At 39.4% G+C, this 17,728-nt stretch overlaps 1 protein-coding gene across 1 annotated transcript in view; it reads right to left on the bottom strand.

The window, feature by feature from the left end:
- Window positions 1-17,728, bottom strand: part of KCNS3 (potassium voltage-gated channel modifier subfamily S member 3) — a 267,088-nt gene that overhangs the window by 21,886 nt on the left and 227,474 nt on the right. The window contains exon 4 of the transcript XR_009548863.1: window positions 2,384-2,520. The gene's annotated coding sequence lies outside the window, so the exon portion shown is untranslated. The remainder of the gene's footprint in view (window positions 1-2,383; window positions 2,521-17,728) is intronic.

Below are 17,728 nucleotides of genomic sequence, written 5' to 3'. Positions count from 1 at the left end.
GTCCATGCAGACAAATCCATGTAAGCAGACAGGTTTAACAGTCTCCATTCCTTATGCAGCCAAGCCCTCCATGTCACGGGCATCCGTGACAATTTAGCAAAAGAAAGTTCAGATCAGTGATGGCAGTGAAGAGCAGGTGGGCATAGAAAGAGAGGTGTTTGGGAATCTAGGGATTATGGGGAATAACTGTGATTAATTCCTGAGAAAAGGCTCTGTAGGCAAGAAGAAAGATTGTAGACTGTGGTCAAGCCAGCCCAGGGAAATGATGATTTTTAAGGAGTACTGTTTGGTGTCACAATGGGTAAAGCCTAGGAACTAATACCTCAAGTCTTGGTGTTTTTTTTTTTAATTTTTTAAAATATTTATTTATTTATTTATTTATTCCCTTAGTGTTGCCCTTATTTTATTGTTGTAGTCATTATTGTTGTTGTTATTGATGTCATCACTGTTGGATAGGACAGAGAGAAATGGAGAGAGGAGGGGAAGATAGAGAGGGGTAGAGAAAGATAGATACCTGCAGACCTGCTTCACAGCTTGTGAAGTGACCCCCCTGCAGGCGGGGAGTCGGGGGCTTGAACCGGGATCCTTACCCATCCTTGTGCTTTGCGACACTTGCACTCAACCCACTGTGCCACCGCCCGACTCCCCAGTCTTGTTTTTTGTTGTTGTTGTTGTTTTGGTTTGGTTTGGTTCTCAAGATGGCTTTTGATAATTTTATATATTTTCTGGTTACACATAAAGTTTAGTAGCATATAGTCTATTCTTGTCAAGAAATTTGCTGTTCACACTGCCACATAGGAGAATTTTGTCAGGAAATCTTAGCATTTTAGTAAGGCATTCACTAGTTCAATACCCTGAGTATAGGAAAAGTCATACCGAAAAAGTCAGTTTGAGAAGACTCATTAATTCTTGACTGGCCAAACAGGACAACTAATTATTGAATTTGCAAAGATCCTATAGTGACCTCTCAGAACTGAGGAGACCCATCAGGTCAGGATTCCAGAGTTCTTTTGACCAATGGCTTTAATAACAGAGGAAGAATAAGAAGATGTTAAGTTACCTGAACTTGTATCTAAGTTTTCTTCCTAAGACTCCACTTTTTCCCTGGGTCATGACAACAATGTCTTTGTTAATATACTACCACCTTCATCTGTGTGCTATATTGTCTGTGCTCCTGGCATTGCTTCAACAGAAGGTTTCTAGAGGTTTGCTAGTATTTTTTTTAGCTTGGAATGAAAACCACTCAAATCACCACATTTGATATTTCATCACAGCTCTTACTCTCAGATTATAAAGGCTCCAGTTTCATTTTACAGATAAAAGAATTAAACAAGATGGCACATGGCAAGACCAAAACAGATCTAAAATACCCCTGAGGATGTTTATAATAAAGGGTTCCAAATTAGGGCATGCAATTGGCCTGATTATTTCACATAATGACGTGAAAGCACTTTGGCACAAAAAAAATTAAATTGTGTTCATGAGCTTTTGGGGAGCTTTTTTTTTTTCATTTCCCTTTCATTTCGGTAAGTGCAAATAACCCAGGCTCCCATCATTTTCTGTGGAAGACAGTTTCTTTCTTCAGTTATAACATCTGCCTGTGAATTCGGTACATCTGAGAATCAAAGTCCCACACTGTCTGAGAGAAGCTCTCAGACAAAGGGCAAAGCTTGCAGCATTGTTACTAAGACCTAATGGGAATTCCATCTCTCTGGGGCAATGGAACATTTTGCCGCATTCTATGTCATGATAAGAACAGTCACAATTATTGTTCTTGAGAATGGAAGGCCCAGAAAGGACAATGGAAAACAATCTCATTATCATGCCTTTGGGGAAACTCCTTTGGCAACTACAAATGCATTACCCGAGACCAAATCGAAGATAAAAATCAATTTAATTAATTTTAAATGGCTTTGCACATCGACAAAGTCAAGAACTAAAGGAAATGGAAACCTGGTCCAGAAATATTCTATGGAAATAATCATAAAGACCATAAGATGGGAATCTGAACGCTCAATCCTCTACCTCCCATTAGTGTGATTAGGGTTGGTTTTCAGCCCCATGATCCTTTACCAGTTAAGTATAAGAAGCAGGAAAATAGAAGTACTTCCAAGAATCCTGGGTTCCAATAGAACATGTATACTGTTTGCCTGGCATGGAGACTTCTGTATAGAGCAGGTCCAACTTCTTCATCTCCTCATCTAGGCATCTTGTTTCCTTATTCATTTTCTGTCTGTTGATTTGCTTGGGGGAGTGGAGTGTTATCAAGTCCTGTACTAAGATGGTGCTGCTATTGGTGTGTCTCTGGTCTATTTCAAGATACGCAGGTAGGTTTGAGCACATCTGGTTACAAGATACGCAGGTAGGTTTGAGCACATCTTACCTTCTTTTTAGTAACAGATTGTAACCCCCACTCCTATTTGTATCTGTAAGGTATTCCCCAGGGCCGGTGGTGGTGCTCCTGGTTGAATACACACATTACTGTGTATGAGGACACAGGTTCAAGTCCCTGGTCGCCACCTGCAGGGGGAAATCACAAGTGGTGAAACACTCTGTCAATCTCCCTTTCTCCCTCTCTCTCTGTCTCTCTGTCTCTCTCTCTCCCTCTCTTTCTCTCAGTCTTCTTCTTCCCTCTTGATATCTCTCTGTCTCTATCCAATAAATAAATAGATAAGAATAGTGTATTTAAAAATACCTATGACAGCTGACTTCTGTCACATGGCTGCCAGGATAATTTAAAAAAAAAGTATGGGAGTCGGGCGGTAGCGCAGCAGGTTAAGCGCACGTGGCACAAAGCAAAAGGATCCTGGTTAGAGCCCCTGGCTCCCCACCTGCAGGGGAGTCACTTCACAAACAGTGAAGCAGGACTTTCTCTCCCCTTCTCTGTTTTCCCCTCTTCTCTCCATCCTATCCAACAACGACAGCAACAATAATAACTACAACAGTAAAACAACAAGGGCAACAAAAGGAAGTAAGTAAATACATATTTTTTTAAAAAGTACATAACACCAAAAGTGGTTCTCGGTTACAACAAAAAGTGTGTGTCAGTAGCTATCCTTGACTTTTATCATACATTTATTTGATTCTTCTAAGGATGCTATGTTATAGGTAAAACATATTATCTTTAGTTTATAGATCAGATGACAAGAACAGAGATGCCATCTCTTCTGTAAGAAATTAAGTCCCCATATTTTAGGAATATAATTTTTAACTTTCATCACTTACCTGATTTAATCATTAAATTAAAAAATATGCCACAGCAACTATGTCGTAATTAAAATTTAAAAATGTGATAGGAAAGTGAACTTCATATAAATTGGAAACAGTCTCATGATTAAAAAAAAACTGATTTCTAATGTTTACAAAACCTGCTGAGTATTGAAATCCTCCTCCATATCTTCCAAAGACTGCTATCATCATTCATGTCTAGTGTCTTCTATACTCTGTCTCTCTGTGACATCCAATTTTCAAGGAGTTTACGTGAACTATGGCATTAAAATTTCTGTATCTTAAAAAGAAAAACAAGTTTGGGTGCTTATGTAATAATTATGTTTCAAAATAATCCAGGAAAAGTTAATATTCACTATGTTTTACTGAATGGAGTGATTCCTCATAGTATTGATTGTATAGTGAAGAAATGAAATAAAACACTGACTTGATGTGTATTCACGTTAAATGACTGTGTAGTTTTAAATGGAGAATAAAAATAAACAAATTTGTACACTTGAAAGAAGAAAAAAAACCTTTCCTAAATGATGAATTTTAATGGCTTTCTTTCCTTATGAAAATAAATACAGTTAAGGTCACTTTTAGCCATAGAATGGATATATGTTTGCCTCTGATGATCTCTATATGGTATCCCATGTCATCTGTGAAGAATATAGTTTTGAGTAAGCCATACTTACAAGAGACATCCACTACAAATACTTAGAACTTTCTTTTTTATTAATTTATTTATAAAATAGAAACACTGAAAAGACCATAGGATAAGAGGGGTACAATTCCCACCACTAGAGCTTTGTATAGCTGCCCTCCCCTGCTAGCTTTCCTATTCTTTAACCTTCTGGGAGTATAGACCCAGGGTTATAAAGATGTGAAGAAGGTGGCAGGTCTGGCTTCTGTAACTGCTTCCCCGCTGAACATGGGCATTGACAGGTGGATCCATACTCCCAGCCTGTCTCTCTCTTTCCCTAGTAGGGCAGGGCTCTGGGGAAGCAGAGCTCCAGGGCACTTTGATGGGGTCGTCTGCCCATCATGGGCCCTTTGGAATATACCTAAATAGACCTACTAGCTATTTCCAAAATAGAGACCCCCAAATCTTCATCTGGAATATTCCAGCCTTTAGGTTCATGATTAATCAACAATTTATATGGCTTTATATGTTCATTCTTTTTCAGCCACCGGGTTCCAGATGCTACCATGATGCCAACCTAGAACTTTCTTTTGTGGCAACCTCTATAGGATTGATTCATCTTAAAAACAGTTAACAGGGAAAGATGCCCTCGTGTTTCCTTTGCACGAAGGATATGCAGATGATCAAGTGGTTTTCAAGCAGCGTGCTGGGTGCTTCTTTTCTCTCTCTCTCTCTTCTTTTTAATCAGTGTCACTTAGCTAATTTGATCATACGAAGTAGGTCTAGGCGTATTTGTCTGGCTCATGTCACTGATCTCTGAACTTCTTATCTGAAAGCCAGGGAGAAAGGAATCTGAAGTAGAAAAGTCAGTGGTGTTCCAGGAAGTAGAAAGCAGAAAGCACGCACTGCTAGGAATAAAAGCAAAGCTTGAGCGATTCTATGGTGGGGAAAGGAGGCAAAAGAGAAGTCTGGGGAGTGCAGAGATTCTTGGTCCCTGCCCATGCTTCCACTACAGATAATGACCCAGTCATCCACACTGTCTTAATCTGGCAAGCTCCGCAGATAGACCCACTCCAAGATGGGAACAAACAGTCTTCAGAGCATCAAAATTGCAAGTTTTCAGCAGAGCTAGGCAGAGCTATTGATTAGTGCTTTCTCCTGTGCCTTGAGTCTCCTGGGTTGGACACACATTAGCTGCATTTGTCTGGGAGCCTTCACCTCAGCCTCATTCAGCAGAATGAGGGTAGGGCCTGCTGTGCTGTTCCAATGCCAGGAAAATGGTTGGAACTAAGTACTTTAGCCATAATTAAGCACTTGGAACCAAAGTGCTTGGAGCCCTTTCCCAGTGAGCCCTTTTTTTACAGGATGAAAAAAAGTAAACACAAAACAAGAGTGCATCTCTGAGCAGTCTAGAGGGAATGGGTTTGGGAAGACCAGATGGAAGCTCCATGATAGTTCTCTGGGTGGGAGACTTGGGTGGCAGACAGTGTTCAGAAAGACAGGAAGGCCTACAGGAGTCAATGGGTACAGGCGGGTGGAGAAAGGTTAGGGAGAAGACAAGTCTTAACAGTCTAGTTCATCCATTGGTTTATTAATGAGTGCTTTTATCCACAAGCTGTGTGCTAGACATTGTGTGCTAGAATCATACAGTGAGCATGGTGAAGACCTTGTCACCATGGAGCTCACATATAAGTAGACTGAGGGACAAAATATATTAAAAAGGAAACAGAACGGTGAGCAGGGATAGCATAATGGTATGTAAAGAGACTCTCATGCCTGACGCTCCAAAATCCCAGGTACAATCCCCTACACCACCATAAGCCAGAGCTGAGCAGTACTCAGGAAAATAATATGTCACAAAAACAAGTGCTATGAGTAAAAATAGAATTAGGTTAGGAAATGGAGGAGTACCATCAACAAGGATGAGGGTGGTGTGTGTGTTAGATTCCTTCAGCTTTCAAAGCAAAATTTATGATTTTATGGAAGGAACAATAAGAACAGAAAATATAACTCTGTGAATGTTCAGTTTCTGTACTTCTTATAGTTAACTGTTAAAGGATCCTTCGACTGCAAATGAGCTCTGGTAACACCGACAGGAGTAGAGTTGAACACTCAGAGTTCTGAGCTGGGTGCCTCAAAGAACAGAGACTTACTTTCTCCCATTTCTGGAGATTAGAAATCCACGAACAAGTTAATATTGGTCTAGGATTGGCCTAGGCTGTCTTCTCTCCTTGTTTTGTGGATGGTCACCTTTTCATTGTGATCTTACATTGTATTATCTCTATACACAGAGATCCCTTGTTTCTATTTGGTTAAATTGCCCCTTTTTAATTTCTTTATTGGGGAATTAATGCTTTACATTCAACAGTAAATACAATAGTTTGTACATGCATAACATTTCCCAATTTTCCATATAACAATACAACCTCACTAGGTCCTCTGTCATCCTTCTTGGATCTGTATTCTCCCCACCCACCCCACAGTCTTTTACTTTGGTGCAATATGCCAATTCCAGTTCAGGTTCTACTTGTGTTGTCTTTTCTGACCTTGTTTTTCAACTTCTGCCTGAGAGTGAGATCATCCCATAGTCATCCTTCTGTTTCCGACTTATTTCACTTAACCTAATTGTTTCAAGGTCCATCCAAGATCTGCTGAAAACGGTGAAGTTACAATTTTTAATAGCTGAGTAGTATTCCATTGTGTATATAGACCACAATTTGCTCAATCACATATCGGCTGTTGGACACCTGGGTTGCTTTTTTTTGTTGGACACCTGGTTGCTTCCAGGTTGGCTATTACAAATTGTGCTGCCAAGAACATATGTGTACACAGATCTTTTTGGATGGGTGTGTTGGGTTCCTTAGGATATATCCCCAGGAGAGGAATTGCAGGATCATAGGGTAGGTCCATTTCTAGCCTTCTGAGAGTTCTCCAGACTGTTCTCCACAGAGGTTGAACCAATTTACATTCCCAACAGCAGTGAAGGAGGGTTGCTTTGACCCCACACCCTCTCCAGCATTTGCTGCTGCTACCTTTTCTGATGTATGACATTCTGACAGGAGTGAAGTGATATCTCATTGTTGTCTTTATTTGCATTTTTCTGGCAATCAAAGATTTGGAGCATTTTTTCATGTGTTTCTCAGCCTTTTGGATCTCTTCTGTGGTGAATATTCTGTCCATGTCCTCTCCCCATTTTTGGGTGGGGTTATTTGTTTTCTTGTGGTTGAGTTTGGCAAGCTCTTTATATATTCTGGTTATTAGCCTCTTGTCTGATGTATGGCATGTAAAGATCTCCTATTCTGTGAGGGGTCTCTTGGTTTGGGTAGTGGTTCCTTTTGCTGTGCAGAAGCTTTTTAATTTGATGTCATCCCATAGGTTTATGCTTGCCTTAGTCTTCTCTGTAATTGGATTCGTTTCATTGAAGATGTCTTTATAATTTATGCAGAAAAGAGTTCTGCCAATATTTTCCTCTAAGTATCTGATGGTTTCTGGTCTAACATCCAAGTTTTTGATCCACTTGGAATTTACTTTTGTATTTGGTGAAATATAGTGGTTCCATTTCATTCTTCTGCATGTTTCAACCCATTTTTTCCAATACCATTTGTTGAAGAGACTCTGCATTCCCCATTTTTTTAAATTTTTTAAAAATATTTATTTTATTTATTTATTCCCTTTTGTTGCCCTTGCTGTTTTATTGTTGTTGTCGTTGTTGGATAGGACAGAGAGAAATGGAGAGAGGAGGGGAAGACAGAGAGGAGGAGAGAAAGATAGACACCTGCAGACCTGCTTCACCGCCTGTGAAGCGACTCCCCTGCAGGTGGGAAGCCGGGGTTCGAACCGGGATCCTTATGCCGGTCCTTGTGCTTTGCGCTGCATTCCCCATTTAATAGTCTGGGCACCTTTGTCAAAGATTAGATGTCCATAGGTGTGGGGGCTTACTTCTGGATTATCAATTCTATTCCACTGGTCAGTATGTCTATTAATGTTCCAGGACCAAGTAGTTTTGATGACAATGGCCTTATAATACAATGCTCACATCTGGTAGCATGATGCCTCCAGTTCTGTTCTTTCTTCTCAAGATTGTTTTGGCAATTCTAGGTCTTTTCTGGTTCCAGATAAACATTTGTAGCATTTTTTCTAGTCTCCTAAAAAATGTGGTTGGGATACTGATGGTGATAGCATTAAATTTGTATATGGCTCTGGGTAGTATATTCATTTTGATAATGTTAATTCTTCCAACCCATGAACATGGAATATCTTTCCACTTCTTTGTGTCTTTTTCAATTTCCTTGAGTAGTGACTCATAATTTTCAGTATAAAAGTCTTTCACTTCTTTGGTTAGGTTTATTCCTAGATATTTTATTGTTTTTGTTGCTACTGTAAAAGGAATTGCTTTCTGGATTTCATGTTCTTCATAGTGTTTGCATAGAGTAATGCCACTGAGCTTTGTATGTTAATTTTGTAGTGTGACACCTTACTGTATTGCCTGATGATTTCCAAAAGCTTGCTGAATTCCTTAGGTTTTTCTATGTATGCTATCATGTCATCCGCAAATAAGGAAAGTTTGACTTATTCTCTTCCAATCTGTATCTCTTTAATTCCTTGTTCCTGCCTGATTGCTATGGCAAGAACTTCCAACACTATTTTGAATAGTAATGGTGATAGTGGGCAGCCCTGTCTAGTACCTAATCTGAGGGGAAATGCTTCCAGTTTTTTCACCATTGAGTATGATGTTTGCTATATATATATAGACTCTACTGTCTTTAGGAATTTTCCACCTATTCCCATTTTTTGTAGTGTTTTGATCATAAAGGGATGTTGTATTTTGTCAAAGGCTTTCTCTGCATTTATTGATATGACCATGTAGTTTTTGGTCTTGCTTTTATTGATGTAATGGATCACGTTGATGGATTTACATATATTAAGCCAATCTTGCATATCTGGGATAAACGTCACTTGGTCATGATGAACAATCTTTTTAATATACTACTGTATCTGGTTGGCTAGAATTTTGTTCAATATTTTAGCATCTATGTTCATCAGAGAGATTGGTCTGTAGTTTTCTTTTTTGTTTGTATCCCTGTCTGCTTTTGGTATCAAAGTGATGTTGGCTTCATAGAAGCTGGAAGGGAATATTGCAGTGTCTTCAACCTGCTGGAAGACTTTTAAAAGTAGAGGTATTAATTCTTCTTTGAAGGTTTTATAGAATTCATTTGTAAATCCATCTGGTCCAGGACTTTTGTATTTGGGAAGGTTTTTGATAACTGTTTCCATTTCATTAGCTATGATGTGATGGGCCTGTTCATATTATCTAGTTCCTCTTTATTTAATTTTGGAAGTATGTAGGTGTCTAGGAAACCGTCCATTTCTTCTAGGTTCTCTAGTTTTGTGGCATATAGTTGTTCAAACAAGCCTCACATGATATTTTGTATTTCTGCAGTGTCTGTTGTGATATCTCAACTTTCATTTATAATCCGATTTATTTGGGCCGTCTCCCTTTTTGTTTCATGAGTCTGGCTAAAGGTCTGATGATTTTGTTGACTCTTTCAAAGAACCAACATTTACTTTTGTTGATCTTTTGTATGGTTTTCTTATTTTCAATGTTATTTATTTCTGCCCTAACTTTAGTGATTTCTGTCCTTCTGTTTTTTTTAATGTATTTATTTTTATTTAAGAAAGGAGACATTAACAAAACCATAGAATAAGAGGGGTATAATTCCACACAGTTCCCATAACCCGATCTCCACATCCCATCCCCTCCCCTGATAGCTTTCCCATTCTCTATCTCTCTGGGAGTATGGATCCAGGGTCGTTGTGGGTTGCAGAGGGTGGAAGGTCTGGCTTCTGTAACTGCTTCCCCCCTGAACATGGGCGTTGACTGGTTGATCCATATTCCCAGTCTGCCGATCTCTTTCCCTAGTAGGGTGGGGCTCTGAGGAAGCAGAGCTCCAGTACACATTGATGGGGTCGTCTGTCCCGGGAAGTCTGGTCAGCATCTTGCTGGCGTCGGAACCTGGTGGCTGAAAAGAGAGTTAACATACAAAGCCAAACAACTTGTTGAACAATCATGGACCCAAAGACTGGAATAGTGCAGATTAAGTGTTAGGGGGTATTCCCTGCATGCTTTGTGTACTTCTGCTTTCAGGTATATATTTTCCCCTAGTTTATGGGCACGGGTGAACCTATGCTCTATCTCAGGGGACCTGGACTATATCTAGGTTTGGGCACTTTACTGGGCAGTGGTCCACCTGGAATGGAGTAAGAGAATACTATGAAAGGAAAGCTCTCACCCAAGTGATGAAGCTGAAGGGTTGTCATTCCACACCTGAAGTCTCTGGTCACAGTCTGAAGTGAAGCATGCTGCGGTGGCACTCGCGTTGATTAGGCTGCGATCTCGGATGCAATATTATTTGATTTGAATTGAGAGCAGCATGCAGAAAAGTGGGCCCCACCCTAAGGTTCCAGGACTGGGGGAAATAGAGGCTCTATAGTGGAAATGTGAGGTTCCTATTGTCTTAGGGTTCAAGAGACAATGGATAATTATTGTTATTGTCACATTATTTGGTGATAGGGTTAGCTTTGAAAAGTCCCTTTGTTAGGGTTTGGGGTATAATACCCAGCATCTTGTATATAGCTGTGCTACCAGTTGCTTCTGTTCTCCCTGGTCTAGGCTTTTTTTTTTTTAAGATTTTTTTTTAATATTTATTTCCTTTATGTTGCCCTTGTCATTTTTATTGTTGTTGTAGTTATTATTGTTGTTGATGTCATTGTTGTTGGATAGGACCAAGAGAAATGGAGAGAGGAGGGGAAGACAGAGAGGGGAAGAGAAAGATAGACACCGCCTGTGAAGTGACTCACTTGCAGGTGGGGAGCTGAGGGCTCGAACCAGGATCCTTATGCCAGTCCTTGTGCTTCGAGCCACATGTGCTTAACCCACTGCGCTACTGCCTGACTCCCCTTCTGGTTGTTTTGGGCTTCCTTTGTTCTTCTTCTTCTAGGTCTTTAAGATGTGGAATCAGACTGTTTATTTGTACTGTTTCTTGTTTCCTAATGTGTGCATGTATGACTATGAACTTCCCTCTCAGTACTGCCTTAGCTGTGTCCCAAATATTTTGATAGCTTGTGTCTTCATTTTCATTGAACTATTGAAATGTTTTGATTTCTTCATTTCCTCTTTGACGCAATAGTTGTTAATTAGTGTATTGTTGATCTTCCATATTTTGTGACTATTACTAATCTTTTGTTGATTGTTAAGTGTTAGTTTAATACCACTGTGGTCTGAGAAGATTCTAGGGATCATTTAAATGCTCTTGAATTTGCTGATGCTGTCTTCGTAGCCTAACATATGGTCGATCCTTTAGAATGACCCATGTGGATTTGAGTAGAATGTGTATACCAGTTTCTTGAGATGAATGACTCTGAAAATGTCCAGTAGCTCTAGTTTATCCAGTAGTTTATCCAGTAGTTCTAGTTTATCAATCTCCTCATTTATCAATTCCTCATTTCTTTATTGATTCTCTGCCTGAATGATTTGTCAAGTTGAGAGTGGGATGTTGAAGTCCCCTACTATAACTGTGTTGCTGTTAATATATTGCTGTAGCTCTTTCAGTAGATGTTTGATGTATTTAGATGGCTTTTCATTCGGTTCATAGATGTTAATAATTGTTAAGTCCTCTTGATTGATTGATCCTCTGAGTATTAAATAGTGTCCATCTCTAGCTTGTTTAACTTGGTTTGTTTTAAAGTCTGTCAGATATGAGAATAGCTGTTCCTGCACTTTTTTGTGGGCCATTCGCTTGTATGATAGCTTTCCATCTTTTCACTTTGAGTCTGTGTTTGTCCTGTTGAGTTAGGTGGGTTTCCTGTAGTCAGAATATTGTTGGGTTGTGTTTTCTGATCCATCTTCCTACTCTGTGCCTTTTAGTAGGTGAATTCAGGCTATTGACATTTATTGATATCAAAGATTGAAGATATTTTAATGCCATTCTTGTAGATTTTTAGAGTGTTCTTATCTATAGCATGTTTATGGTGGTCTGACTTTTTATAGGAGACCTTTCAGAACTTCTTTCAGGGCAGGCTTGGTGACAGTTGATTCTTTCAACTGTTGCTTGTCTGAGAAGCTTTTATTCCCCCATCTAGTCTGAATGACAGTCTAGCAGGATACAGCAGTCTTGGTTGAAAGCCTTTCTCATTGAGCACTGGAAAAATGTCTTGCCATTTTCTTCTGGCTTGTAGTTTTTGTGTGGAGAAGTCTGATGCTAATCTTATGGGTTTTCCTCTGTAAGTGACTCTTCGTTTTTCTCTTGCAGCCTTCAGGGTCCTTTTTTATCCTTATTCCTTTCCATTCTAAATAGGATGTGTCTTTAAGTCTGGGTTTATTCTGTTTGAGACCCTCTGGGCTTCTTGAACTTTTATTTCTTTCATGTTGTCTACACTAGAGAAGTTTTCAGCTATTATGTCTGCAAAATGCTTTATTCTTCTTTCTTTCTTTCTTCCTCTGGTAAGCCAATAATGTGTATATTACTTCTTTTGAAGGCATCCTATAGGTCTCTGTTGTTGTTTTCAGTATCTCAATCTCTTTTTGAGATCTCTTACTTCTTTTTTAGTTGTCTCCAATTCATCCTCCATCTTGCTAATTCTGTTTTCAGCCTCATTGATTCTCTTCTCTCTCCCCTCTACTGTTTTCTGGAGTTCACCTATTTTGTTACCCTGTTCTGATACTGTTTTAGCTTGTCCAGCTAGTTGTGTTCTTAGCTCAGCTATTTCAGCTTTCAGGTATCTAATAACCTTGATATAATTAGTGTTTTCTTCCAGAGTCTTATTTGTTGTTTGTGCATTTCTGATGACAATTTATTCAAACTCTTTACTCACTCCTGTGATTATTTCATTAGTGTTTGGATGTTGACCTCATTATTTTGTGCTTCAACCTTTAGGGGGCTTTTATCTGGGCTTTTGGCCTGGTTCATTTCTCCAATATTTCTTCTTTTTGGTTTAACCATTGTATATAGTATGTTATGAGTTACCTCTCTCAGTACTTTTCAAATTACTGATCATTCTTGCCTGGATTGAATTGTGTCTAAGATAGGTAATTAAAGGGTTAACAGTTATGGAAATTAACAGTTGTTTCAATATTATTTTAATCCCTGAGTTGGAGCACAGTGACCTAAAAGCTTCTTTTGTTCTTTTTCTTCCCTGTAGTCTATGGGAGCCTGAGGGCTTTTAAATTATAAGTAGGCTTCTTAGCTTAATCTCTCACTCCTGATCAAGAGATAAAGCAGGGTGGGTAGAGATAATGCAGTGGTTATGGAACGAAATTCTCACATCCCAAGGATCCAAAGCTCCAGGCTCAGTTCAGCTTCTCTGCCAATCCAGGCAGCCCTGTGAGTTTCTAAACAAATCCAGTTTATAGTCTGTAGGTTCTGAGGCAACAATACACTATATTCTCATCAGGATTACATGGAAAGGCTCCCACAACACAGCCCCATCATTAGGCCACCAAGATGTAGATCTTCTCCTGAGTTTCCTGGTCGTACTCAGTCCCCCAGTGTCAGCACAGGGCCTCCCAGACTCTAAGGGCAGTATCAATGGATACTCATAGTTGTATTTGGTGAGTCTTAGGGGAGTCCTCTCCTCCCTTCAGCAGTCTTTTTATTGGTAAAACAGACTGGAGGTTGTGCCTCAACCAGTAAGCTATCGAACTCTTACCAGTCACTTAATCTCTCCCTAGGCTCCTCTCTGTCCATGAGCCACATGTATTTGCACTCACCAATGATTTGGTGGGTTCCTGCAGTCATTCTAATGCTGTCTTGTTGCAGTCCCAGGTGCTCTCCTTTGATATTCCTAGTTGACCCAGAAGAGGAGAGGAGAGAAACACAGTTGCTGCTTCTCTGTAGTCTCACCTCAGAAGTATTCCCTAAATTGACCTTTTTTATCATCTGTTTGAATGGAGACCCATTCTAACAATCTCATCTTCACCTGCAGTCACATTTGGAAGTATTTGGAATGAGAACTTCAACTTTGAATGTAAAACTATACAATTCACCTGCAAATGCCCATGCAATCAGCTGTAAGAAATGATGATATTTTCTCCTTTTTTTTTCATTTCTTGGATGAAATTTGAAGGGATAGATCATGTTAAGTGAAATAAGCCAGAAGGAGAAGAATAGATATCAGGTGGTCTCACTTACAGGTGGGACTTAAGAAAGGCAAACAAAAGAAAACAGTCAGTCAAAGCATAGACTGGTGGGGGGGGGTTGAAGTAAAAGCAAAGGACTCCAGACAAGGGGTGAGGGGTTCTCATCTGGTATCCAGTACACCATGGTTAAGAGAGAATTGGGTTCGTGGTGGAAGTGCTGTGCAAACATCTATTGGGGAGATAAGAAACTATACCTTTATGTCAACAATAGTCTGATGAACCATTATTTTCCCCCAATAAAATTATTTTGTATAAAATAAAAAACAACTGCATCTTTCTGATGAAAGGACATTAGACCAGAAGCCTACATGCCATCGTGGTTTAATCCATGAAGCAATCTGGAGCAAAAAGAGAACAGCCAGCACAAAGCATGTTCATCATGCTCTAGAAACAGTAACTGAAGTGAGCATGGTTGACAAAAGCTTGCGGAGTACTTAGTGGATGCCAGCACTATAAAGCTTGTTAGGATAAGATCACACAGAGTTTATAGCCCATCTTGAAATGTTAGGAAAGAGATATTTGGAGACATTAGAGCAGGTCGTTTTCTGACTTCAATTCTAAAATAATTGTTCTGGGTTTTGTGTGGGGAAACTGTGTTTATAGATCATGAGTGGCCATAGGTAGACCATTCAGGAGGCTACTATAATCATCCAAGTGAAAGAAAATGGTGGTTGGGATCAGGGATTATAGCAAGGTCATGTGTTTTCATCTAATTCAGTCTCTCAGATCCAATGCAAGTGATATAATGAGTTATGTGACAAGTTGAAGGATGAGTTCAACATCTTCCCCTTCAAGGAAGCTGACAGTAGACTTGACACCCAATTAAAATGCAGACACTTTGCAAAGGACTTGAAATGTGGAGTTGTATAAAGAATGCCTTGCTCACTCAATCCTCCAAAGACCCATCATCAGACAAGGAGTATGAGCCAGACTGCCCACTGATTTATGGCAATCCTAGAGATTAAAATGCTCCGCTGAATGAAACTTCTGCCGTCAACTATCAATTAGTCACACTATTGGTGCATAAAGGTTGCAGTCAATCCAGATATCTCATACTTTTGTTGTTGTTGTTGTACCAAATAGGCTATTCCATCCACTCGATGTAATTTTTTTTCTATCGTGCCCTATCTTGCTTATAAGATTGTAGTAAGTGGTCCAGGAGGTGGCGTGGTGGATAAAGCATCAGACTCTCAGGCATGTACCAAAGTGATGTCTGGCTCTTCCTCTCTCCTCCTATGTTTCCAATTAATAAATCAATAAAATCTTTTTTTAAAAAAAAGATTGCCATTCAAGTGATAGGGAAAAGTAGACCTTTCATGTTAATAAAGAATTCCATCTGGGGGTCAAGCAGTGGCACACCCAGTTAAGCATAGCACATAATAAGAAGCACAAAAATCCCGGTTCAAGCCCCCCCACCAAAAGGGGGGGGTCATTTCACAAGCAATGAAGCAGGTTTGCAGGTGTTTCTCTTTTTCTCCCTCCATCTGTCCTCCCCTCTCCAATTTCTCTGTCCTATTTAATAAGAAAAAAGCAGGCAGAAGCAGTGGATTCATAGCATCAAGCCCCTGTGACTAAAAGCAAAAAAAAAAATCCATTTGAATAATTCTCTTGAACCAGTTCTAACCTTCAGAGCTCATTAGATGCAATAATCAATGCAACTAATAGTTGAGTCTCTCTTTCTGATTTGCAAAGCAATTTAATAACTACTTATCCTATTTTCTAGTAAGAATTTTTATAAGATTCCTAATGCTCTATTCTCTTATTTCTGCTAGCGAAATTCTTATCTAGGGTAAAATTGTTGACCTTTCGAAGGAGTCTTTGATCAGTGTCATATCTTTTACTTGGGTCAGATTATTGATAGTATTTAAAAAGAAACTCTGTTCTCGTTCCTCTTCTCTAGGCCTTACAACCCTAACTCACCATGGAGTTATCAGTATTCTGCTTTCAGGCTATTCAGAAAAACATACATGTCCTGAGGTTTTGACTGGGATGGGAGAAAAGGTAATAAGGAGGAAGGGAGGCTGCAGTTAACACCTTTCACAGTTAACAAGCTTTCTATTTGCATCACTTGTGTGGTAGCTGTCACTTCATGGATGGGTTTCCAGTATCCATTAGAATCACCTTGAACATTGTGGCTGATAGGCAAAACCAAGGAAAATCACTAAATCAATGAATCAAAAATAATTTTAATATCCAGAAAACAGTTTATCTTTACAGCTAAGGAGAAAGAAAGAAATGGAACTAGAATTTTGTTATGCTTAAAGATCTTTCAATGACCTTGATTCCATACTCCCAGAGGGTAAAAGAATAGAAAATCTATCAAGGGAGAGGATGGGATATGGAGTTCTGGTGGTGGGAATTGTGTGGAGTTGTACCCCTTTTATCTCATGGTTTTGTCAATGTTTCCTTTTTATAAAAAATAAAAAAGAAAGAATTTTAAAAATTGCAAGATAAAAAAAGATCTTCTGAATCAGTCTCATGAGTTATTAATGCAGCATCTTACCAAAGGAGGGATTAAAAGTAACTGTAAGGCAGGGGTAGATAGCATAATGGTTATGCAAAGTGACTCTCATTGCTGAGGCTCTGAAGTCCCAGGTTCAATGCCCTGCACCACAATAAGCCAGAGCTGTGCAGTGCTCTGGTGTTTCTCCTTGTGTCTTTCTCTCTCTGCATCTCTCTCAAAAATAAAAAATAAATGAAATTTAAAAATTGAAAAAAAAGTAACTGTAGAGGAGTCAAAACAAAACAAAATAGTAGACTCTCTAAGAATGAGAACTATGTGGCCTTTCTTGTATATGTGGACTTGATCATGAACTCTTTTACTATGGACGCTTCATGGTGACTGTAGAGCTCAGGATAGTTTTGTTAGTAATAAAACTCCTGGTCAGTTAAGACTAGAATCTTTTATTCAGTCTTACCAGTGGGAAAGGTATCTGTCATATTAACTAAAATGATACAATTGTTTAAGTTTATAAACAACCTTTAAACAAGCTGACTGAGAATTAAATATGTAAATGTATAAGGAAATGATGGCTTTTTTAAATGTTCTAATTTTACTCCCAACGGGGAGGGGGAAATGACAGGGGAAGGTGACCAGAGGACTCTGAACTCCAACTCCATCAGAAACCAGAGAAAGAAGAGAAAAGAAAGGAAGGACATTTGGAAGTAGTAACCGGTATAGGTAGGGATTAGAAAGGAAGAGAAGGGGAGTTGGGTGGTGGCACAGCGGGGTAAGTGCACGTGGCACGAAGTGCAAGGACTGGCATAAGGATCCTGGTTCAAGCCCTGGCTTCCCACCTGCAGAGGAGTCCCTTCACAGACGGTGAAGCAGGTTTGCAGGTGTCTATCTTTCTCTCCCCTCTCTGTCTTCCCCTCCTCTCTCCATTTCTCTCTGTCCTATCCACCAACAATGACATCAATAACCACAACAAGGGCAACAAAAGGGGGAAAAAAAGAAAGGAAGAGAAGGAAGAACCATAGGAAAAAATGAGCATATACATACAGATATAAACAGGTAGTTATATAAATAATAGTTAACCCATATCTGCAACCTTGGGAGAACTACTGTAGCTTCCTGTGGAGGGGATGGGGACACAGAAATCTTGGTGGGAATTGTGTGGAACTATACTCCTGTTATCATATAATTTAGTGAATCAATATTAAGTCACTAATAAAGCTTT

This window comes from Erinaceus europaeus, chromosome 3, assembly GCF_950295315.1.
Source record: "Erinaceus europaeus chromosome 3, mEriEur2.1, whole genome shotgun sequence".
Lineage (NCBI taxonomy): Eukaryota > Metazoa > Chordata > Mammalia > Eulipotyphla > Erinaceidae > Erinaceus > Erinaceus europaeus.
This window is presented reverse-complemented; position numbering and strand designations above follow the sequence as displayed.